General features: G+C 59.0%; 1 long non-coding RNA gene across 1 annotated transcript; it reads left to right on the top strand.

Annotated features, from left to right (window-relative positions):
* The first annotated feature begins 227 nt into the window (after nucleotides 1-227).
* LOC142361023 (uncharacterized) lies at nucleotides 228-5,136 on the top strand. The gene is made up of 3 exons (XR_012763563.1): nucleotides 228-324; nucleotides 1,264-1,417; nucleotides 2,405-5,136. It is a non-coding gene; the product is annotated as an uncharacterized LOC142361023 (long non-coding RNA).
* The last annotated feature ends 19,878 nt before the right edge of the window (nucleotides 5,137-25,014 follow it).

The raw sequence follows: 25,014 nt of genomic DNA, 5'->3' as shown, positions 1-25,014 counted from the left end.
TAATTTAAAGCCGGGAGTTCGCACGTTGGTTTATCGGGAGCCATCTCCGGCTGCTCGGTCCTATCCGTGCCCGCTTTGAAGCGGTGCTGGGCTGCCTTCTGCCAGGTGGGAGGGGAGAGGGAGATCCCGCTTCCCCCCCCCCCCCCCCCGCGCTCCCCTTTTTGGAACTTCTCCTCTGACTCATCCCTTTGATTTGGTGTTTTCACCTTTGTTTTACCAACAGCACTTTGCCCGAGCGCTGGAAGGAGAAGGCGGCTCCGCTGCCGCTGCGGCTTCCCCGGCTGCGAGGGGAGAGGCGCGGGTCCCCCGGGGGCCGGCAGCCAGGTGAGCGGGGCCGGGGGGGGACGGGGGGCGCCCAGCCCCTCATCGCACCGGGGGGGCAGCTGGGACCGCTGCGGGGTGGCCGTGGGGAGGGGAGACCGCAGCCCGCGGAGGGCTTGTGCTACCCGTCGGTTGTGCTGCCGCCTCTCCATCCTCCTCCTCCCCGCCGGGTCTCCAGCCCGGGGTGAGCGGGAGTCCCCAAAGATGGGGTGATGGGGTGTCCCCCCCTGCGCGGGGATCAGGGCTTCCTAAAGCGAGCTGTGTTGGCCTGGGGGCAACCCCGAGGGCCCCGGTGCACGCCCGGGCGGTCAGTTCCGGGGGAAGGGGGGGGAGGGGGGGGGGTTGGCGGCGGGAGGGGGGGACCCCCGACGGGAGCCTGTAGCAGCGGGGTCTTGTTCTCTGGGGGGAGGTGGGGGCTCGTCCTGCCCCTCCCCCCCCATGCCGCTCCCCCCGGTGACCCCCGTGTCGGGGCAGCAGCGGACGCCCCGCCGGTGCAGCGTGCCCAGCCCACGGATCCCGAGGGGCTCCGGCTGCCCACGTGGGGTGCGGGCGAAGCCGTGGACCCCGAGGGTGCGCGTCCTCCCCCTGCACCCTCCGCGCCCCCGGGCCCTGCTCCCGGGAGGGTAAGGGTCGGCCGCCCGCTCTGGGACCTCCCAGCCCCGGCTGCTTCCACGGATGCTCCGTGCAGCCCTCGGGCGCGGGGACTGACAGCCCAAAAGACCCAGTGCACCCAGCTTTCGGGGGTGCGTTTTTGGCCAGAGCATCCTGCTCAGGCCCCTGTAAAGCATCCTGGTTGCTCAGCAGGCAGCCCCGCTGCCAGGGGTGGTTGCAGGAGGGGACAGGGTGCCTGTGACCGTCCTCTTCCTTTCGCTCCTCTGTTCCAAGGGGGAGCTCCAGCCGTGTTTGATTTTGTACTCCAAAGTTTGGATTTATTGCTTCCAGGTCTTGGTGTGTTTGTTCATTAAATGAAAGACGGCTGGGTGAGCCTGCTTTCCACTCCTCTGGCCCCCCTCCTTCAGCCCGGAGGGAGTCCTTCAGCCTCGGGACGATGCCTCCCTTCACTTCTGACAGGCACCCAAACAGCCGGCGGGGCTGGGTGAGTGGGGGACACATCCGCGTGGGGTGATGCTCCGTCAGACATGTCCCCATGCCCCTGTTCAGCGCCAAACCTGTGCTCTGGGCAATGGGGACGATTTGGCTCTGGGGTGTAGATGCTGGTACCACTCTGTGCACCCCCTGCGCACTGAGGACCATGTTGGGGGACAGTGTGTGGGGGGCATGGGGCACCGGCCAGGGGTCCTGGCTGGGTGGGCATGAGTTGTCCCCTGTCCCCAGGCTGATGCTCCCCTTCTGCTGCGGCTGGAAGACATCAGCTCCCGATTAAAGGGTATTTCGACCAGATGGAGGGGCTGCGGTGGTGGGGGAACACGCAGCAGGAGGGGATGCGGGCAGGACTCGTGAGAGATGAGAGGAGAAGCCGATTTACGCCGAAATGTAAATACGGCAGCGGCACGCTGCTCCGTGGGGTGCATCACACACACCTCCCCCCCACCCCCAGGCCTGGGACCAGGGCGAGAGCCACCTGCGACAGCTCAGGCCTCGGCTGTGCCACGGAACGGCAGAGCCCTCATCTTGTCTGGGCACTGTGAGAACGTGAGGAGGAGGAGGGTCGCGGACTGTTGCAGCAGCCCAGTCCCCCTGTCGCTGCTCCTGCTCTCTGCAGCAAGGTACCACGGGTTGCACGTCCAGTGGCAGAGGGATGGAGTCTCAGCTGCCCTCAATAATCCTAAGAACCAACAGCAATGTGTCTAGGTCCCCCCAGATGTGCAGAACAACAGCTTGGAGTTGGAGCGGAGCTTCTCAGCAGGATTAACTCTGAAACCTAGTGACAACACTTTAAGTAGCTGTGCTATTTGTGTCCATGCTGCTCATTCTAGCAGCTAGCTCTTACTAATGAGCTTTACTCGGCAGCACTAGATTTGTCTGTTAAAGCAACTTCCAGGGATCAAGAAGTAAAGTTTAAAGATGCAAATATTCTGTGAGGTACCCAGATTTAAATGTCTTTTTTTTGTTTGTTTCTTAGCCTGGAGTCCAGGGATAACTTGTAAAGGAAGTGAGGAAAGATGCTCCAGAATGTGAGACAGAGAAACCTTTTTAAAAGAAAGAACAACATCAACGAAAAAAACCCCAAACACAATTATTTTTATTTTTACCTGAAACCAAATGAATTTGGATAAGTTCCGTTCCGCTTGCTCAGGGCAGTGTGAGCACAGCTGCCCCAGTCCTGGGGAGCAGGTCGGGTTCGTCCACTCCTCCCCGGTTTGCAGAGCGTCGCCGGGGGGAAGCCATGCCCTCGCAGGTGCCGGGAGCAGAGGCACAGGGTGAACCCCAGCCAGCCACTTCGCTGCCCAGGGCAGAGGGAGCTCAGCAGATGGGTCCATGGCAGACGACAAAGAGCATCAAAGAAGTCCCTAAAATGTCCAACCTGGGCTAGCAGCGGGCTCCTCTCCTGCCCTGAGGCTGGACTCCAGTGCAAGGACCTGAGTTTGGAGACAGATGCTGGGAGAATTCATGCCCCAAGCCAGGCTGGTTTGGGGGTGTTTTTTAATCTTCCACATGGCTTTTTTTTTTTTTTTTTTCATTTTGAGGCAGGAGTAATAACTGCTAAAGATGCATATGGAATTTGAATATGAATGATAAGAACAGCTGTGTATATCTATTATGAATGAACATAAACAGAAATGTATAAACTGAGATTTTGGGGCTTTTGGAAGAATTAGTGCCTTTGTTCCTGGATTTTTTTCCTATCAAAGTTTGAACCAAAGCCCATTAGCCTGGACTTTCCTGCAGCCGACCTAGCCAGGAGCTTCATTTTGCCCTGGCTCTGAGCCACACCGAATTCTCCTCAACAGCTCAGTGAGCCCTAATCCTAACAAATTTACCCAGAGAAGTGGGTCTCTTATTACACAGCCTCATCTGAATGCTTTCCAAGGTTAATTTCTGCTCCCTCTCTCTCTCCAAACGCGCCTGCCCCTCTGGAGCCAGCTTCCCCTCTCTCCCAGCCCCCCCAGCCCGGGGGAGCACCTCCCTTCACCACCACGATGGTTTTTAAATGAGAAAATAATATGACATGCAGCCCTGGGTCCGGGCTTTGCCTGGGGGTGTTTCTTAATGCCGAATGACTTCCTTTGCAAATTAATTGCAACTTTCGTTGGGCGAAAATAGCCCTGGAAGCCCCTTCCCCACGGGCTCTTCCGCGTATGATATTACTCGGTTCATAAGCTGATTCCTGCGACTCTTATTTCTTCCTTCCTCTCCCCGGAGTGCCGGTGGCCGCCTGCAAGGGTACCGGCGGGGTGACCCACCGGCAAGGCGGCCGCGTCGGGGCGAGGGAAGCATCGCTGCCGCCTGGCCGAGCCGGCCCCAGCTCTCGCTTTGCAGCAGACTGTGCAACAAAACCTCAGCGTGGGGAAACCGAAACCCGGCTCAGCGCAGGGAGCAGCTGCCGGATGCATTAGGGAAGGAACCAGCCATGCCTGGTGGGCGGCTAGCGTGGGAGAGGGGTGGTGGAGGGGCTGCCAGGGCGGTACGGGCTCGTAGGCACCAGGGGATTAAAAGGAAGGGTTTGGTGGAAAGAGGGTCTGGAGGGGCCGGGAGCCCACCTTCCCCATGGGCCCAGCCGGTTGTGGCCCAGGGGGTGCTTTCTGATGGCTTTAAGCTGTGGAAGAGCAGACTCACAGACGTGGGCAAGGGGTTTCCTGCGTGCCACAGGCAGGAAGGTCCCTGGTGAGCACCGCAGGGTGCCTGCCCTCCTAGCTGCCACGGCAGCTGGGATTCACCCTGCTTGCTCTGCGTTCCTCATTTTTCTTCTTTATACTCAGTTAATGCTTCTATATTTGCTCATGCTGAGCATCGCTGGTAGCACAGCATCCCATTGCCCTGGCAGGGGGTGACTGGGGATGTGCCCTGTGCCATGCCAGGGTGGCTGGGCCGGACTGGAGCACCAGTGGGACCGAAGCACTGGGAGCAGTGCCGGGCTCTTCCCGGTGGTGATACACCGAAGATGTCCTCTCTGAAGTGCTCTCGCAGGTCACATCTGCTGCCACGTCCCACTGCCAGGTAACGTCCTGTGCTGCTCCCTGTCCCCCAAAGCCTCACTTCCCCTGCAGACGCTGCCCAGCAGTCGTCTCACCAAGCAGATACCCACGTTTGATGATTTTGCTCCAGGCGTACGAGCTGCACGTATCAAAGCTGAGCCACATCTTATCTCCTGGCTGTGTTCCTGCCTGCTCTCAGCCTGGGAGTCCCAGCTGCGGGGTGCTCACTGCAGCTCCCCAGCTCCGTGTGTTGAGGTGGATTTGAGGTGCCAGTTTTGGCGGGGGGAGCCCCAGGGCAGGTCTCCGGGGTGCAGGTCAGAGGGGCCAGCAGAGCAAGGGCCCTGGCTGCAAGGAGGATGCTGGTCACTGCTGTAAGGTCAACCTTAAATAACGGGAATAATAAGAACAAGGCAGCCTGGAGGGAAGGAGAGAGCAAACGGAATCCTAATGAGGTTGCACAGACGCATCAGCATGATCATTTCATGGAAATCATTTAAAAAAGGAAGAAAAGCATCAAGTTCAGGTTGAAGGGTGTGGAACACAGCAGCCAGGGCACAGTCCCACGAGGCCATGGAGGTGGCCTGTGCCCCCGTCCCCACCAAGGTCCCACACCTGTGAGCTGCTCCTGCCCCTCTGTGCTGGGGAAGGTCCAGGGCAAACCCTGGCTGCAGAGCGGGTGGGAAACGGGCACGAAGGACGGAGGGAGAAGCTGCTTGGTGTGGGATGGGGACTGGCACCTTGTCACCAGCTGTACTGCCACTGAGTGCGGTGCCTGGTGCGGAGGGGCAGGATGTTTCCTTTTAGGGATGGCCAAAATTTATCGCGAGTTGTGGTGACAAACACTGAAAGAGGAAGTTTTGGAAGGGAAATAAAACCTTAACACCTCTGGGCTTAAGGCAATCCTCGGTGCCAAGGCAGGAAAGTAATTAGTGCTGTAGGTGGGGAAGCAACCAGCGTTAAATGGAAGCAGGGCAAGGGCAGGCTGAATGGGCGGTGAGGAGGAGGATGGGCAGGGGCTCTCCAGGAGGAGGCAGAGACTGAGTCCCGAGCCTGAAGCCCCCCAAGACCCCTCCAGCACACCAAGCCCTGCCAGCACCCGTCTCGCTGGGGGGACACGCCTGCAATGTCCCAGCCCTCCTCGTCGCCCCGGCTCACGCTGGCCGCGGGCCAGGCAAAAGGCTCCTCCAAGCGCGGCGGACACCGGTCCAGCCCTGCGCAGCTCCAATTATCCCAGGCTGGAGACTTTCCAGGAATCCCATCCCCTCTCTCTCCCGCGACCCTTCCTTCCCCAGGCTCCCCCCCTCAGAGCAGTTTGACTTTTATAGTAATAACTTCTGAACCCTGAATTGGGGCCGTGCCAAGGAAAGCAGCAGAAAACAATGTGATGGGCCTCGGCAGGCGCGGAAACTCCAGCGACCAAGACCAGCCCTAAAATAACTTTTTTTTTTTTTTTTTTTTTTTTGTTATTTATTCTGGGAGAAAGTTCATTCATTCACAATTTGGAGAGGAGATGAATCAGGGCAGGCTCGGGCTGCAGAGGCAGCATGCTGGAGCTGCAAACATGGGGTGCCTGCAGCCCCAGGTGAAGCCAGCTCACCGCAGTCCTCGTGCACATGCGCAGCCCTGTATCCTGCTGAAAAAAACACACTCTTGTGGGTTTTTTTAAGGCTGTTTGGGTTTGGTTGAAAAGCCCTAGGTTCAGGTGGCGGAGTCTGGCTTGAGGCTGGGTGTCTGCGTGTGCCGCCGGGTGCAGGGCTCTGCCCATCGCGGGTGTCTGTGCCTGCACATGAAATCATAGAATGCTTTGGGTTGGAAGGGACCGTTAGAGGTCATCCAGTCCAACCCTTCTGCAGTGAGCAGGGACATCTTCAACCAGACCAGGTTGCTCAGAGGCCCGTCCAACCTGACCGTGAACCTTTCCAGGGATGGGGCATCTACCACCTCTCTGGGCAATGTGTGCAGTGTTTCACCACCCTCATTGTAAAAAATTTCTTCCTTATATCCAGTCTAAATCTACCCTCTCCTAGTTTAAAACCTTTACCCCTTGTCTTATCGCAGCAGGCTCTGCTAAGAAGTTTGTCCCCATCTTTCTTGTAAATCTTCTTTAAGTACTGAAAGGCTGCAGTAAGGTCTCCCCGCAGCCTTCTCTTCTCCAGGTTGAACAGCCCCAACTCTCTCAGCCTTTCGTCGCAGGAGAGGTCCTCCAGACCATGGATCATTTCTGTGGCCTCCTCTGGCCCGCTCCAACAGCTTCAGGTCTGTCTGGACGCAGGACTCCCGGTGGGGTCTCAGCAGAGCTGCTTCCCGGGCACGCTGCTCGCTGTGACGGCTGTGCTGCGTGCCGGCGGCATGCTCCGGGGTTTGGCATGCTTGAGCCGTCGGTGTCTGACGGGCAGCGGGTGATGCAGGCAGGCTCAGGGCAGGGAACACAAGCAGCGTTCTGCTGCAGGTCCTGGCAAGCATCAGCGTGTGCTCAGCAGCTGCCAGTCCACATCAGCTGGGCAAGAAGCAAGTTGTGTGACCTCAGTAACACAGTGACCTTCCCGCAGCTCCAAGCCCACCGCAGCTTCCCTGCAATTCACCGGGGCTGCACCAGAGCTCCCAGCTCTGCCAGAGGAGCCTCGGACAGGCAGAGCAGCCCCGGTCGCTTTCTCAATCAGGGAAGATGCTCTGTGGAGCAGGCAGCCAGCAGGCAAGGCAGTCCTCAGCAGCACCACGCGTCCGCTGGTGCAGATGTGTTTTATAGTACCTGTCGCCATGGTCTGGGCGCTGGCTGAGATCTGCAGCGTAGCAGCTGCTCTGCCAGCCGGGACTCGGGCTGCCTGCACACCCCGGGGTGGGCGGCTGGGCCCCCTCGGCAGGTTGGGGGAGTAACTGCTGGGGGAACGCTGCTGGAGGGCTGGGAAACATGGTGCCTGCCTGCTGGGTGACGGGGCGAGGGAGACCTCGCAGTGCGGCTCTGCAGGCAGGTGGATGTGGGACGGGGACCTGACAGGGGACGATGGGCATCGCCAGCTTCATGTGCTCATCATCTCCAGGAAGGACGTGCATCCAAGACAGCCTGCCCACGAGCATGTCCAAGCAAGGTTCAGTCCTGCTCCACCACGGCACCAGTCGGCTCAGCCACAGTGCCACAGTGATGTGAGGCAGCATCGCCATCGGCACTGACCCTGCACAACGGCTCTTGGACGGTGCACTGCTCTGGCGGGGGAAAACCCTGCCATGTCTCCCCCCAGCATGAGGACAGCAGGGCTTGCCCAGGCCACCCCCCTCCTCCTGCTGCCTGCAGTCCAGGGCACCTTGCTGAGCGTCACCTAACTTTTTTGCTTTTGGATTTGTCTCTGATGTGTGGACACAGGGGAGCCAGGGCCCCAGAGCCAGCCCAGTGCTGCCGAGGGGGTGACGTGGTCCTGTCTGTCGCTGAGCGAGGAGAGGACCAGTTTATGTTTAGCAACACAAACAGCCTGGTACTGGGTAAACTTTGCGGCCCAGACCGTGGGGAGAGCAGGGTTAAAGCTGGGTCAGGCACGGGGCAGACGCAGCCCTCCAGCTCTCCGGTCGGCACACACAGCTTCCTTCGTGGCACGGTGCCCGCACCGGTGAGACTGGCCCTGCTGGGCCACATCCCTCATCCTGCCAGGCAGGAAAGCCTTTGGCCCCACACTCCTCCTCGCCTCTATGTGTCCGCTGCCCTCTGCCCTGCCACCGCTGCGGGCAGCTCCATGCCTGCCAGCTGACTTCCAGCCTCACTGCTCTTCAGGCTCTCTGAGCAGCTCGTGATCTTGGCAGGCAGCTCGGGGTCTTACCAGCCGTTATTACAATGATTGTTTTTGTTTTCCCAGCTCAAATGGGCTCTCCTCTCGCCTCGCTTCCGACTGGCCCCAAGCCAGGAGGGACTGAGCATGGAGCGAGGGGAGCAGGGAGCATCCCGTGCTGCCAGGGTAGGGCATCGCAGGGGATGCAGGAGGTGGGGTGGAAGGGAGAGGAGCTCCTGTCTTTTCTCCTAAAGGTTCAGATTGAAAATCAACACCCGCTTGGTTAATTCATTAGCTTCGATTAGCGACTCTGAAGCTTAGATCGGTTAATAAGCTCCCTCCTGCTGGTAAATCTCCAAGAGGATCTCAGTGAGGCTATCTGCACCAGCAATGGCGAGGGAAGGACAGGGATGAAAGCAATTGAATTAGGAAGCTGTTAAATGAAGAAGCCAAAGCGGGGACAATGCAAGATGGCCACAGCTCTAAAACACAGGGCAGAGCACCGCGCCGGGGCTGGGGCCGGGCTGGGGCCCCGCAGCTCCCCGTGGGCACTAGCCCTGGCTGGGGTTTGGTATCGTGCTTGCCAGCTGTGTCCCTTGCAGATCCCTTCACCAACAGCTTCTTCTCCCTAGGCTGCTTCTTCGTCCAAGTGGGGGTTCCTCCAGGGCCTGGGTTTGGTTGTTGATTAAATTAGCTCAGAAGTAGTCTACTTCTGATGACGATGTGATGTAACGACCTTTGGTGTTTTCATTAAAATATACATGTATATATTTGTTTTCTGCGGTTATGAATGTGATTCCACAACACACTCAGGAGCCGCTAATTTTCTGGCTGAGGTGGGAAGTTGCTGACATCTTGTGATACATGACAAGATTGATTGTATTTGCTTACCCTTTAACCTAATAAAGAAAAATAATGTTCCTTAGTCTGGCTAATTCTCTATAAACTTGAGCATTGCTTTAAATCAGCTGGAAGCACAGGCGTTGAACCATACTGTCGCCGGGGCAGAAGTCCCTCTCCCCGGTCCTCTCCATCTCCAGGCCGAGGGGGACCTGCATGGGAGCATCATCCCTGAGAGCACCCAGCACTTCTGGGGCTGAGGGGATCAGCGTGGTTGTGGCAGAGGTCTGGATCTCTGGGAAAGTATTAACCAATTTGCTGCTAATCACGTTATCACCAGCACATCAGAGCAGCTGCTGGGGCAGCAAGCGCAGCCCGGCGCCCCGAGGACTGGGAGTGCTTCGGAGGCAGCTGCGCCTGCTCTCGGGTTTCCAGGTCCCCCTTCTCCCATCGTGCCTGTCCTGTCGGCCCCTGGGAAGACGGCAGCTCTGTGGGGCAAACCCGACCAGCACTGCGGAGCAGGAGGGATGCTGCGGCGGTGAGGGAGGGAGGGAGCTGCCCTGGCTGAAAGCTGGCTGGTGCTCCGACACCGGTGCCTGGGCAACCATGGGCACGCTGCGCCGCGGGCACCGCTCCTGGCAGAACGTGGGCAACCCAGGCTCTGACAGCATCTGCCCTGCTTCACGGGGAGGTCAAACACGAGCGGTGGTGAAGTGGGCTGGGCAGCAGGGTGCATGCCACAGGGGAGAGCTGGGGCTCTGCCATGCTCCACACCATCTCCTTCATCCTCCCTTCCCAGGGAGAGCCCGCTCCGAGGGGAAGGGATTCAGCAGGGTGAGCAATGTCACTGCCACGCTGTTCCCCTCCATTACTCGCCCACCCTCCGGGGAAACACTGTGCCTGGGCTGTTCTTACCCAGTTACGGAGCCCTGCGCCGGGCTCAGCCCTTCTGACCTTCTCCAGCGTACAAAGCAGAGCCAACGGGGTGACCATGTGCCCGCAGGGCACCGGCACCAGGGCGTCACGTCGCCCAGGGGCGATGGACGATGCCCACGGCAGCGTGCCCCTGACCCGGGGGCGCAGGGGCGAAGGGCTTGGGGCTTGGGGAAGGATTTTGCCCACTCGGCTCCGGGCAGCTGCCCCAAGGCTGGGCTGCAGCGGTGGGGCTGGCAGGGGGGTGCTCACCTGCCCGGCGGAGGTTCGTCTGCTGGGAATTGCCTTTGCCTTTGCCAGCGTGCTTAAAAATAACCCGCTAGCTTGTCAAGGTTATAAACAGAGAACAAATTGCTTTCGGAGTTGATTAAACTGCTCGGCGTGGCTGCGCACGCGGCGCTCGCCGTACGGCTGGGACGAGCCGGAGCCTGGCGCGTTAATTTGCACTCGGCAGTTCCTGTGCTAATAAGGCCTTGATGAGCAGTCTCCTCTTACCCTCAATGCCGGCCCCTCCGAGCAACGCCCGGCTGGGTCCGGAGCTGCCCCAGGGCTGCTGGACCAAATCTCCGGAGGATTTCACCAGGTCCCCAGGGCGGGTGAGAGAGGACGAGCAGCAGCACATCCCAAAGTTCAGCTGCAGGGAGCAAAACCCACCCACGTCCACAAATTGTTCCTGGGGACTTCTCTCCACGCCGGTGCAACGGCCGATCCCACCGCTGTGCCGCACCGCTTAGCATCACCCCACGACGCTGCAGCCGCGACAGGGTCTCCGTGCTTAAAAGAGGCTTCCAGATATAACCAGCCCCTCGCCTCCCCCAGCCTCCCCTTCCAACTTTCTGGGAAAAACCCTTTCTGCCTAAAATTATCCAGATGTGCTTTACAGCTCGAGGGGAGTTTGTGGGAAAAATACGAGGTTCGCTGGATGAGACGTTTCCTGAAGCATGGGGCTGGGAGCTGGTTCCACTTTGGAGCCGACCCGCACCGCTCACGCACCCGCTGCTGCCAGAGCTTGGCTTCGTTAGGCCAGATTGGGTTTACCCCTTAATGAGAACTAGGGAATGAGGGATTTCTTCCCAACCCCCCCCCCCCCCCCCCCCCTTTAATTTGTACTGTGTGTTGGGGAAAGGAGGAAAGAGATTTACCACCAAGATTGGTAAATTGGTGCTCCGGTTCTGGATGCTGTACGTGTTTGTAATAGGTCATGTAGAGTTTATCAGCGCTGCTGGTTCCCACCGACACCCCGCACCCTGAAGGGCACAGCAAGGAGCTGGTGGCAGCGCCCCGTCCAGGCACCAAATTTGCAGCCATGTTGTGCAAAGTGCCTGGTTTTCCCGCAAGAGAGCAGCCCGAAGGACCGAGCTGGTTTGCGGGCTGCTCACCCTGGGCAGCCTCCAACCGGCTTCGGTGGCAAGGAGGAGTGGGTACACATTTCTGTGTAGGGGCTTCGCATAAATTATAGCAATTTGCTGGCTCTGCCACACTAAATCCTGTCTAATCATACCAAGGGTAGCATCTGACATTAATTTGTTACAGTATTTGTGCATGGAGTACTAGACATTTTGGGGACGGATTTAAGAGCAGCCTTCAGTTCCTTTGACCTCACAATCTGCTGTGAGTTGCAAACAACAGCGTTTGGCCACCTGGTTACCTGCCTACAATGAAAAATCTGTTATTTTGAAGTCCTAAATACTATTATTTTTATCTGTAATCATTTTACAGATGCAAAATTAGAGGCTGCTTTCAGGTATCTTTGGGGGAAAAAATAAAAAAAAATTGAATTATTGGCCATCTCTGCTCCTAGCTGCCCTTTTCAGTCTCTGAGCTGTAAAATAAGATTGACAGCAACTTCAAGACACCAGCAGCAAAGCACAGCCCAGGTCACGAGCCCGGGGAGCACTCTGGAGGGGAGGGTACCTGGGAACCAGGCTGAGGAGTAGCCAGGGTGGACTGAGCCATGCGATGTCAGGTATTTAACCAGCCTGCTGGAGCTCTTTGAGGATATTACTGCTTCACTAGATAAGAGAAATTCAAGGGATGTGCTATACTTAGAGTTTCAAAACACACTTGGCATCAGTGCAGATCAAAGCCGAATGGTACAGGCAGCATCCCAGAATAGAAGGCGAAAGAGGGAAAAGATTTGGAATTTACTGGGAGGGAAAAAAATACGCTGAAACCAACAGCACGAGGCTGCTGAGCTAAAAATAACAAAGAAGGTATTAGCAGCAGCTCCACACACAGACTGACACTCGGCTCCGCTCCCCCAGCTTGGGGAGAAACCTCCCACCAGAGCTGGGAGATGCACAAGGAAACCACGGCTGCTGCTAGGACCCTCCGCTGCCCCCATCCCGGCTCCCAGCCCAAACCAGTGGGGACCAGTAGAGTTTGGGCAAGCCCCAGCAGGCCATGCTCTGTGTCAACCTGTCCCCCCGGGGCAGCCTGTCCTGTCCCGCCATGTCAGGTTGTCCATGTCCCACAGGCAGCTGTTTCCAATCCCATAAACTGGAACAGCGCTGCTTTGTCAGCTCCCGCGCCGGCAGCAGGCAGCGGCCGGGGGGCTTTTACACAACCCCGCTCTCCCCGGGGTCACCCCTGCAGTGGGGCAAGGGTGCATATGCTGTCCCCGCACCGGCACCCCGCTCCGCTCACGTCACCATGAGGTTCTGGAGAGCCGAGATGCCATGCGCCGGCTGCTCCCGCAGCCCTTCCTCTCCCTCACTGCAGCATCGCGCTCATGGCAGAGGAGACAAACCTGCCCATTGCCACCCGGGCTAGCTAGCCGCTCCCCCCAGCCCAGGACAGGGTGACCCCCTCCCCGTGCCTGCATGGCATCCCTGCTCAGGGCTGCGTTGTAGGACAAGCTTTCCTTGCATCGCCCAGCCAGTGAGGAGGACGCACGCCCTCCGAACATGTACTGAGAGCACACAGGTTGTACTGCAAACCTACGGCAGAGATGGGGGTCCCCAGGGCGACCCCCCCTAAAGCTTCAGCCCCTGGGTGACAGGATTCAGCTGGGGGAGACCAAAGCCGGGGAAAGCACTGCAGAAGGACACCTGTGAGGGATGGAGGGGTGGGGGCTTTTATAAACAGCTTGCATGGCCCTAGCTGTGTGCTGGGGGGTTTCCCCCATAGACCAGCAAGCTCTGGGCTGGAGGTGAAGGAGGGACTTGTCTCCTACTTGATCCTCCTGTCCTCATGCTGCTTGTGGATTTGAAGGGTGAAAGGCATCCTGCCCTCCCTGGGGAAAGAGGGAGAAGAATTTCTGAAGCACCTCAAGCCGTGGAGCCCTCCTCTAGGTTAGTGCAATCGAAGTAATTGCAGCCTCGGGGCAGGGGTGGGGGGGAGGGCAGGCAGGCAGGCAGTGCCTGCCATGCAGGACCCCCGAGCTCCTGCCGCTCTGCAGGGATGAGCCTGCTGGAGTGGGGGGCTGGGGCCCCAACCCCTGTGGATCCCAGCAGGGAAGGGGCTGCATCCTGCTCCACTGCAGCGATGCAAACCTCTCCCCAAGAAGAGCTGGATCCAGGGGTGAAGATGTGTGCCCGGGACACCCAAGGATGGGCATCGCAGGGTGCCACCGAGCTGGTCCCTGTCCCTGGGGCTGACAACTCACCCAGCCACATGCTCGGCACCTGGGGCTGGGGCACGGTGGCGTGTTCACCGGCGTGAGGGCTGGGTGCCGGCGTGAGGGCTGGGAGCCAGCCGTCCCGACCCCACCACGTGCTGCTGGGTTTCCTCTCAGCCGTGCCAGGCCCTTCCCTGCCAGCTGAGCTCGAGGTGAGGCATTAACACTGGTATCTCTGTTAATATTGCTATAAAGCAATAAAGGTAACTTGATTGCGGAAAGGCAAGGAGACCGGCGGTTTTGGAGCCGTTCCACAGCACTGCTATTAGAAAGCTTGAAATGAAAGTTATTAAATTACTGCCAGGTACTGCAGGCTTTTCCTAACAGGGAGACTTCGGCTTGGCTCCGAAACTTAAGCTCTGGCTTGTTCAGGTTAATTAAAAGAGAGCTGGACATCTTCCAGGGCCTCGCTTCTCATTTCTGACAGCCGCCCCCTCCCCGCCAGGACCCAGGCAGAGCTGCCATGGGCACCCGCATGGCGTCACCATGCTGAGGGTGCCTCGGGCACTGGGCAGGAGTGGCAAGCTGTGGTCTGATGTCCTACAGGATGGTGACCTGAGTGTCACTTGCAGTCCCCATGTGCTTTCGTGCTGTCTGTCCTGGGATGCTGTCCCTGGACCCATGGAGCATGATAGGTCCTGTGGGTCTGGGGCCAGGATCCCACCCTTTTCTCTGGGAAGGGGCCTCGGGAGCAGCCAGAGGTTTCTGTGATGCTCACCACAATGGCTGCCGCTCTGTCTCCTGCCCTTGCCCATTGCCCCTGGTTCCTGGCAAATTCCTGGTCCCTTAGTAGGAAAACTGGGGACAAGGACAGCACAGTGTGAGGCAGGGGCAGGAGGGCAAATGGGGTCTTCTCTGCCCCTCTTTCCACCCCTCCTATTGCTTGTTCTTGGCATCTGTGGTCAGGAATGAGCTAGCTGCTGCACGACGGGCACTTTTTTAAGGATTTATGTGGCTTCTTATCATGGGGAGCAGCAAACACAGAGCTGCTGGGGAGGGGAAGGTGAGCGGGAATGGGTTCGCCCCAGGAGGCAGCAGGGCTGGCTTTGGAGGGGATTGTCTTCTCTGGGGGGGAGCAATTTTCCTTTCCCCTGTGCTCAGCCATACCTGCTGCTGCTTTGACCCCTGCGTCAACCTCTGCAGGGATTTTTGTTCTCCCTTGGCAGGTGACGGGAAGTTTTCAGTAGCCCCCTCCTCCCGCCCTGGAGCGGATCACCTGCAGAGTGGTCTCTGTGGGGCTGGGGGTTGCAGGCAGGTGGCTGTGCTGCCTGGCCCCCCTGGGCTGGGAACGACAGGCGAAGGGGCCGGGGGGCTCAGGGCTGTGCTGACCCTGCCTCCCCCTGCATGGCTTTGATTCCTGAGCTGCCAGGGAGGGAGAAGAGGGATTACCCAGCGGCTCACGCTGTGAGAGCTGCCATCGCTCGGTCTCAACACAGCTTGCTCCTGCTCCGTCCGACCTCCGAGCAAGGCAGGACCAAGGTCTCCAGTGGTCCTGAGCCGGGTCCGTGCATGGGAGTGGGGCTCAGCCGGCTCCCCCCTGGTTTGGCCCGCTGGCCCTGGGGAAACGAAAAGCAGCCAGGGATGTACGGTGCTGAGAGGGTGCATCCTGCTGCCCTTTGAGCACCCCAGGGAGGAGGGCACGGGGTGACCCCGAGGTCGGGCTGCCACAGTGGGGAAAGGTCCTGTCCCCATCCCCTCCCCAAAAACAGCTTTAGGAGAGCAGGGAAGATCACCCCAACCCTGTAGGTCCCAGATTTCCAGGTGGTGGAGGGGTGTGTGGATGGGAGACCAACACCCCTGGGAGGGCTGGGCCTGGCAGCACTCCCAGGTCCTGGCAGGACATTGGGTGCTGGGGGGCAGCGGGTGAAGCACGGTGCTGTGGCTGCTTGCTGGTACCCCGTACCCCCCCCTCGCCTGCCCTGGCTGGGTTTTCGGGCCAGCCTGGCAGAGGTGCGGGTAAGCGCTGCTCACAGCTCCGTCGGTGACTCAACCCCCCGAAATGCTTTTTGGACTCATTTTCCCAGAGAGAGTTTAATGGGGTTTGTCGTGCCAAAACCCCAAGCTATGCCTCACTTTCATCCCCTAATGCAAGCCATATATCAAGAGACACTAACGGAGCAGGGAGGGTTTCTGACAAGGGGATCCTGGGAACAATCAGCCAATACCCCCACGCCCCCCCCCCCAAGCCTGAGCCCCCCTGTTTTGTGCATTCCTGGTAATGTAAATAGAGAGGCAAGCGCTCGCAGCCCTCCTCGGACCCGAGGAGCCCGTCTGGGGTCGGCGCCAGCAGCCTTGCCTGCAGTCTGCTCTCAGGGGCTTTGGCCGGTACCGTTTGAAGTGTCTTGAGCATCAGCGTCAGCGTTGCGTCCCCGGGCAGAGCGTCCTGGGGCCAGCCGTGCGATGGGGATGGAGGATTCAGCCCTGGCAGCAAGAGCATCCCAAGGGGGCTTTGGGGCCCTGAGCCCCTTTGGGTATCAGCAGCTGGGTCTGCCTCCTTCCCCAAGCGCCCCAGGGTGCCTCTGTCCCCTGGCTTTCATGCAGGGAGGGATGCAGCTTCCTTGCCTCAGGAAGGTGGGGATGGCTGCAGCAGCAGGTCGGGGCTCTTGCACCCTATTTCGGGCAGCACTGGGTTCTGGGGAGCACACGGTGGGTTGGTACCAGGCACCTTCTCCAGGGACAGCCTGGAAAGGGGAAACCGTGCCCTTTTTGCGGTGCTTTATGAGGCATGGGGAGACCTGGAAGACTAACTTCCTTAATTTAAACACCCATGCATTTGTATGCTGTGCATGTTAGCAATGTGGGTTTCGACCCTCCTGGAGGATCCTGGCCATGTATGGTACCATGTCACCTTGGACCTGCAAGCCAGCCTGGGTATGTGGTTTTGTCCCCATGATCTTCACTCAACATCCTGGAAGAAACCCAAAGCTACCCCAGGCAGGACCAGGGAGCCCAGACTGGGCACACCTCATCCTTCTAAGGGGGGGGGTGGAGATTCAAGCCAAAAAGCCTCCCCTGGGAGAGTTTCCAAAACAAATTCTGAGCCTTGGCTCACCACACAGAAATGGGAAAGCTCCTGGAGGTTTTCCTTCAGCTTGTCTGGAGGAGGATCCCCAGCAGCATTGCAGCCAGGGTGAGGGACACGGGAGCCAAGGTGTCACCAGTGCTGGTCACTGACCCTGAAGCCATGGCAGGAGGAGCAGATGCAGCTGGGAACTTCTGGATGCAGAGGAGGAGGTGCTGGCAGAGGGGAAGCCGGGCAGGCTCATGCTGGCTCATGTGCCGAGAGCACGGTGGGTGCCAGCAGTGGTGTCCTCAGGGAAGTCCCAGGCCAGCAGAGAAATCCCTGAGCCACGTGCCCTGGGACACACTGTGGAGCCGAGGGCCCGGGTGAGCCAGGGCAGCCCCTGGGACCACGTTGTGCCTGGGAGCGGCTTCGAGGAGAGAAGGAGCTGGGATGATGGTGAGCAAGTGAGGAGAGACCCCAGCGGGAATGGGGACTACTTGGGGCCACCTCACTGGCCCCCAGCCCACCAGGCAGTGGGGACAGAGACTCTAAGGAATAGGGCTGCTCCCCTCCATAGCCCACATGCCTCTGCCAAGGCTGCAAGTAAGGCCAGGAGGTGGGGGACCCCCAAAGCGGGGAAGGGGTGTGTTACTTCTGGGGTTAGCTCCCCTCCCATCTCTGCTGGCTGTCGGTAATTCAACCAAGGGCCGGGGAGCGGAGGAGAACTGTGATGTCCCCCACACAGCAGTCACAGAAGAAACATAGGAAAGCTTGCTGGGGGCTGCAATCAAAGCGCTCGCAGGGCAGAGAATGGCACCATACCAGCTCACACCTGGACTGAAGCTGCTGCAAGGAAATGTCACTGCAGCCCCGTGCCAGCGAGGGGTGTCCCCGTGGGAGCTGGGACAGCCTGTCCCTGTGGGAGCCTTCCCCAGGGACCAGCCACCACGCTGCTGAGCGACATGGCTCCAGCTGCCTTCGGCCCTTCCCCTCTCCCACGCACTCACAGGGGATCCTGTGATGGGGACGGCGATGTTGGGTGGCCCTGGGGGACCCCAGGGAGTGCACAGGGGCTGAGGGCATCTGTGAGGCTTTTATTTGCTGGGACCAGCCCTCCGCGGCCCTGGGGTTTACAAGGCAGCCAATGCGGCTGCTTTCTCACAGGCTGTAGCAATAAAGCTTGCCAGGGGGTCAGAGGTGATACCGACTGCTCTTAAGTGGGCAAAACTGGTGGTCTGGGATGGAAACTGAACTTCTTGAGCCATAATCAGAACCAGCGGGGTTAAATTCCGATGGCTAAATACCGAGGACTTAGCCTAAACATCTCTCTCCTCTTGCTCCGTCTGTCCCAAACAGGATCCTGCAGTGTGCGGTTGTTTGGGCAAGGTCAGGCTGCCAGCGTGCCGAGGTTTGTGTGCCGCATCTCCCCACTGCCTTGAGCTCAGGCATCGCTGGGGCCACTGAGTTCCCTCCATCTCGGTGCGCTGTTGCACTGGGTAAATACCTCTGCAGCGCTTGGGAGATTCAGAGAGACCTGCAAATGGATGCAGAGTTGAGCAGCTGCTGGTTTTGGGGCTCTCCAAAGCACCGGGGTGAGGTTGATGCTGGAAACCTGAGCCCTGTAATTGTATTTTTCTGCCCGAGTGATATCTGAAGGGTTGGTGTGTTTGTTTGCGTGTTTGTTTGTAGCACAACTATCAAAGGAGGCCTCAGTGGTGATGCACACCGCTTCTAAAAAAGGGCCTGCCCGGGAGCCAGCACCAGCCCTTCTCCAGGTCGAGCCACTACACGTCCCCATAAGCATAACCGGTCCTACCAGTGGCGGCTCCGGAGGCGTGCCAGCATTCCCGCGGGAGCAGGGGATCGCCTGCCGTGCCTGAAAACAGGCTCCGACACTGCTGAGTGCTTCCAGGAGAGCCCCGGGAATGGCTTTCTGCAGGGGGCAAGTGGTGGGTGCAGAAGGATGTGGCCAACACGTGGCTGTAGAGCATCAGGGGGAGCAGGGGAGTCAACAGGAGCGGGGCTGAGTAGATGCACCATCGCATTTCCTCAGTCATGGAAAGCTGACAAAGACCTCCCCCATAGAAAAAGACCCCAAAGAAATGCAAATGTGGCTGTGCATCTCAAGGTCCATGTGCCGACCGTAGGGCAGTCCACCGAGGAGATCTGGCTAGACCTTTCATGGGCAGGTTTCTTCACTGGCCAGCCCAACGAGGAGGTGGGAAAGCCCTCTGCAGCGTCCACCGCGCAGAGCCACCCCCATCCCGGCATCTGTCTGGGCATCCAGGCACTTCCACCTCACCAGGTCCTGGCTTCTACCTCCAGTCTGTGGGAACAGAGTCACTACTCCCTGTGGCAGGAGGTTAGCGGAGGGCTGGGAGGGCTGCTGAGCATCAACATCGGGGTGGTTTGTTAAGCTCATTAATGATGTGGAGAAGGCAGCATGTTAGCAAAAACGTGACATATTTAGGTTAGTTAAGGCTGAAGGACTCTGCTGCTGTGGGAAAGGATTGCGTGAAGATATATGACGTTCACCATGGGCCCATGCAAGATGATGCATCTTGGATAGACTAATCAAGATAATTCACACACATTGTCCTAAATTAATTATAGCCACTAAGTACAAGCCCAACATGTCAATGCAGACAGCTCAATTAAGAGCTCTTATTCAATATACGCTGATGGTCAAAAGAGCAAAGAAAAGATTACAATGGGCAGAGAGTATGGAGCAAGGTGGTGGAAATATTGCAATATCCCTGTTTAAATCAACAGGGCTCCACCAGCATGTGGAGGAGCGGAGGGCAAGTGTGATGGGCACAGGGTGGTGTGGTGAGAGGCTAAAAGGGCACAGAGGGACCTGCTTCAGCCCTCTCTTCCTGATAACCTCTTAAAAATGGAAGAGATCAAGTATATGCAGCAGATTTTTAAATAACAAGGGAGGTGAGGGGAGAAAAAGGGCTATTTTAAAAAGCAAGTGCTATTTGGGTGAGGCAGGAGCAGCGGTTCCCGTCTGTGCAGGGCAGTGACCCCAGGGCACATCACGTGTGCCAGCCGGGGCGTGCATGCCCAAGGAGAAAAGGTGTGGAAGAGGAGAAGGATGCGCCCACTTCTGTATACGGTAGATGAGACCAGGAGCGGACGTTGCATCCCAGCTCAAGAAAGGACGTGGAAAAATTGGAGAGGGCTCAGGAATACGGGAAACTGCCTTGGAGTGGGAGGCTGAGGCAGCCCCCTGTCTATTTAGTCTATCGCAGGCGAGGTTAGGATGTGACTCCATCGCAGTCAGCACGTACCTCCATGGGGAAGGGATTTCTTTCAGTCAAAAGCACGTAATGAAACCCAGCGGCCGGGGTCTGGAGCAGGTCTCATACCACAGCAGAAACGCACTGGGGGCCGGGAGAGCTCTCCGTCCCCAGCCCCACATAGCCAAGGGGCTCCCCGCAGCCTCCCTCCAGCCAGGGTCCCTGTCCCCAGGTTCTGTGATGCTCAGCAGGGCACCCTGGCACCAGGCACCCTGCGCCTGGGGCAAAGGGTTTCGTGCCCGAGCCCAGCAGTGACTGCAGGAAACCTTGGGGCTGATTTCCCTCCTGGAACACTCCGGCCAGCATCGTGCAATCTGTTTTCATTCCTATTTCATGAGATGTGAATAATTAATGAGAAACACAATGCAGGGAGGATAAGATGAAAATATATGTATATGTATACTCACACACAGACATAGATATAGTGTTAAAAAGAATTAAGGCTCAAATGTATGGGGGATGTTGCAGTATGGCGGCCATGAAAACGTGGGGCAAAGAGCAGGGGTGAGGGGGACAGTCCTTAAAGGCAGGTGGAGAGGTTTTGAGGGATCTAGAGGATGGGATATAGGTGCTGTCTTCTGCAGAGGGAAAGGCCCAAGCAGGCTGCCCTGCAGAGCCCGTGGGGTCCAGCAGCAGGGACCCCCAGCCCTCCCACCTGGCCCGGGAGCTCGCCCCAGGCAGAGGCATCTCCCGCAGCTCCTTCCCCGGAGGTGTGCAGGGCTGCGCTCCTCCGAGGAGAGGGCGATGCCCAGGGCTGCTCCTGTGTCACCTCAGGGAAGGGGCAAGATCCTGGTGGGCGCCTATGCTGCAGTGGGAGGTGACGCCCAAGAATGGGTGAGAAACGACATCTCTGGGCCCCAGGGTCTCGCAGCCCTGACAAAACTGCCCTCGCCAGCCCCTCGGCAGCAGCCCAAGCCCTGCGTGGCTGCTGCTGCTTCTGTGCAGGGTTGAGCCTCTCGCACACACCAAGGCTAACTAGCAAGTGGCTGTGTTGTGTTTGGACGTGTGAAATCCAGAGAGTCTCCCTCCAGCTGCGCAGCAGAGCCCATCACCTGCTGCGTCAGGCCTGACGAGCGCTAACGGGGGGTCATTAACCTTCCTGCAGTCTCGCCAGTAGTGGGGAGTGCATTGCAATCGGCCACTGCAAGAAGAGAGCTGGTGTCCCCCATCCCACGACAGGTGCTGGAGCCAGCCCTGAGGAGGGGAGAACCCTTCAGCATCGTCCCAGCCTGATGGGGACAGGGATGGCTGCTGCCGTCGTTTTGCAGCCCTGACTCCCTGGGGTCGGGCACTGGGAACCAGCCGCCTTCCCGGGAGCTGCCCTGAGCTAACCCAGGGCCATGCTGCGGTGCAGCCCCTCGGCTGCTTTTCCACCCCGGAGCTGAGCTGCAGTCCACGGCCAGACGGAGGTAGGGCGAGGGTCAGATGTGGGGGACAGGGAGAACCCTGAAGGTGGCTGGTGGTGTAGCTGCCGGTGATGGCTCCTGAGCTCGGGCATCAGCATGGTCACACCTTCACTTGCTCCGGGCGTGGGGAGCCTGGGAGTCCCCCATGGCAGTGTCTTGCGTTGCATGAAACGAAGTTGTAGGTTCTCTGCACTCCAGCAGGAGTTGGCCCCTGTGGCCCACCCTGTCCCAAGGGGTGGACTTGGCCCCTGTGACAGGAGGGTCTGTGCAGGCGGGGTGTGTGGGGTCCCCACGGGGGGATGGCAGGGGTGCACGGCTGTACGTGCTGTCACCTGCACCCCAGCCAGCCCCTGCATCCTGGTGGCACTTTGAGCAATGGGCGGCAGGGCTCAGATAGCCCTCTCAGCCGCATCTTCCTCAGGCAAAGCACGCAGGGCCATGCTGCAGCCTCAGCCACGAGCTGGCTTCATGGCGGGACACAGACTGCAGCTGCTCCTCCCGACAGCCTGAGAGCGGGGCGTTTTCCTCCTCCTCCTCGTCCCTGCCCTGGATTTCCAGCTTTTGAATCTGCTTCATCCCCAAAATACCCTCTCGCAAATGGCCCTGCTGGAGTCCTCCTCTGCATGATGCCCTGTCCCGTGCCTGCCACCTTCCCCTCATGCCCCCACCGCAGCAGGGACGGGATGCTGGGCTGGCACTGACAGCACGACAGGGTTTGCCCCTCCTCGGGTTCACCCCAGCCCGGCTGTAGCTGTGCCCGCCAGGGCTGGGGGCAGGCAGAGGCGGCCGGTCCAGCCCATCCTGCCTGTTATCCGCAGAGTCGGTGGCTCCCGTTTCCCAGGTCTAGTTTATCACCTCACTTTTTTTATAAATGGGTCATTTCCCATCCTCAGCCTGAGAGACAATTGTGACGGGCCCTGGCACTGTGCCACGAGCTCCTTTCAACTTCATAGCGAGTTCATCAAAGGCCCGAGACACCATTTCCCCAAACAGTAAAAGTGTCAGGGAAAGAGGCGTGTTGGGAAGCCTCGGTGACAGCCAAGTGCTTAATTAGCGGTAATGCAGAGTTTACGGCCCCCCTCGCCGCCTCCCCCCGGCCCCTTGTTTCTGGGAAGGGCGCGAGGGGTGAGACAGGTCTCTCTGCTGCTCGGTGACCCATGATGTCCTCCAGCAACACGGCGCTGGCAGAGGGGACGGGGACGTTCCAGCCTGGCTGCTGCGGGAAGAAGAGGAGCGATTTCCCCGTGTGCCTCTCACTCAAGAGCATCCCCATCCCTGGGTGCCCCTTGTGCCGCAGCCCTCCCCAGCACCCATGGGTGCCCCGGTATCCACAGGCACCCTATGGTCCCGGATGCTGAGTGACCTGGGAGGATGTGGGAAAGCCCCGGTGCAAGGTCAGCAGCAGAAAAGCTGCTTCCCACCCAGCTGTCCTCATCCCAGTCGCAATCTCCTGGCTCCTGCAGCCCCATGAGACCCTGTGGTGGGGCGCTGGGCTGGTGTGGGCGGCTGCGGACCACTGTCACATCCCTTTCATTCCTCTCTTCTCTGCTTTAATCCTCTGTTTTTTCCTCCAGAAATCACCTTCCCACCCATCATGCTCCCTGCCTTTCTCTGAGCTATTTTTACTGTATCCTTTCGGCGACGGAGCAGACAGAGCCAAGCACGGTGACTTCGGCATTCAGAGGCAGAGCGTAAGCACCAGCGGAGCTGATGGCATTACAATATTGGCACTTCTCTCTCTCACGGCTTCCCTAATTCAGCCTAACGCCAGCCAGGATTTTTAGCCGTGATAGTGCATTTAGCAGGGGCTTCTCGCTGCCTCCCACAGCCACCAGACCCATCCTCTCACCCCTGACCTCAGCGGGGACCAAATTTTCCATACAAAGGTGCTAAATACAGGTAAGGCTCAGTAAGAAAATCAAGAGGTTTGGTGGTCTGACTCTTCATCTGCCCCATGCACAGGCACCCGCAGCTCCCAAGGCTGCCACCCTTGTGGCACCATGGGGAGCACAGCTGCCACTGCAAAGCCGGAGGAGCGGGGAGTGAGCGGAGCGGGCTCCCCATCACTTGGGCAGCAAAGTACCGACTCCTGCTTTAGGAGGAAGCTGGTCCCAGCTGGAGCACCTCCATGCCTTACTTTCCAACCTGCGAAGGTGCCACTTTACCCGTCCTGGCACACCACACTGCCGATGGGGCTGAGCAAGGTGATGGGTGGTGCCGTAGCACCGCTTGCTATCCACGGTCTTCCTCCCCCCCCGGGGGCCGGAGCAGCGCCGAGCTGATATAAAGCAGATATAAAGCTGATTTTCATTAGGGAGCCGTCTCAGAGGAGCGCCGGTTCTTGCCGTGGGGCCCCGCTGGCACCCAGCGGGGCTGCGACGCCAGCAGCTCTGCCCTCTCCCAAGGCACGTGCCCCATGCCGGGCGATGGACGGCATCTCCCTGCCACCACCCCACAGCACACAGGCAGAGCTGGCCAGATCCGCCCCGGGATGGGATGGCGGCTGCGATGGACTCAGTCCCCACGCGCAGGACATCCCTGCCCGGATTAGCCCATGGAGGGACCCGGCAGCTCCCCAGCTCCCCAGCACATCCCACCTGGCCGCGGTTCCCCGCTTCGCCTCCCTGGCCTCGAGTTTCCTGAGTGCCGGGCTCTCCCCCCGCCACCCTCCTCGGCATGGCTGGGGCCTTGCAGCTACAACCAGGAAACTATAAAACTTTACAGAGTGCGGCTGGAGAGAAACAGGAATTGCTGCAGTGACTGCCAGAAGGGCCAGCATTAGATTCACAAAATTTTCCAGGGCTTGGACTCGCCAGGAAGGGATTTATCCACCTAGGAGGAGCTGTAAAAACTAAAATTAAATTCTTCATCTTGGAAAGGGAGGGGGGAGAGAAAGAAGAAAACACTTGACCTTCCCCCAGATGCTCTGCTGGAGGCCAGGAACCTGGGGGGGGGCACATGGGGCACCCGTGGCTGCACCTGCTGAACCCCTGGCTGAGGGGTCCCTGGCACCCTGGGAGTCCCTGCCCCAAACACTGTGAGCGGGTGCTGCTTGTCCTGGGGGCTGCGCCCAGCACCTCTCCAGCCTGGCCTTTGCCTTCAGGGCATCGTTTGGGAGTCTCTGTGGGTGCCAAGGGTGAGGGTTGGGTCTGTGTCCCCTCCTTGGTCCCTGTCCCCGTTCCCCGCGGCTCCATCCCATCCCACGCTCTGCCGTCCCTGCTGCAGGAGAGGACAGTGCCAGGCATGGCATGGGGGTAGTTCAGGACCCCAGCAAGGGCTGAGCAGGGGTGTTCCTGCCAGCCCAGCCTGACAGCATCCCAGCAGAGTGGGGAGAGTTTTCCGTGGTGTTTTGGGGGCCGGTATGCAGTTCGGAGGAAAAAAGCATGCTGGTCTTCAAGCTTCAGGGATGTGCCGCAGCATCCTGGGTAGCCATCGCAGGGGACAAAGCAGTACCTGGTTGTGTCAGGAGCTGCTGCTCTCTGATGGCGTGCAGCTGGTTTGGGGACCACCCATAACCCCCAGCTCCGGGCCAGCTGAGCTGTGGCAACCTCCCTGCTCTGCACCGTGGCCAAGGGGATCAGATCCAGCCGCCTGCTGAAGGACAGCAGGTCCCCTTCTGTGGCAGGGCCACCAGCTCTCAGCCCAGGGGCATCTCAGGACTTCCCAGGCACTGAGTGAGGCCCCAGGTGCATCTCTCTGACCATCTGCTTTCCCTGCCCCCTCCTCTGCGCTGGCGT

The sequence above is a fragment of the Opisthocomus hoazin genome, chromosome 4, assembly GCF_030867145.1.
Source record: "Opisthocomus hoazin isolate bOpiHoa1 chromosome 4, bOpiHoa1.hap1, whole genome shotgun sequence".
In the NCBI taxonomy this organism is placed as follows: domain Eukaryota; kingdom Metazoa; phylum Chordata; class Aves; order Opisthocomiformes; family Opisthocomidae; genus Opisthocomus; species Opisthocomus hoazin.
This window is presented reverse-complemented; position numbering and strand designations above follow the sequence as displayed.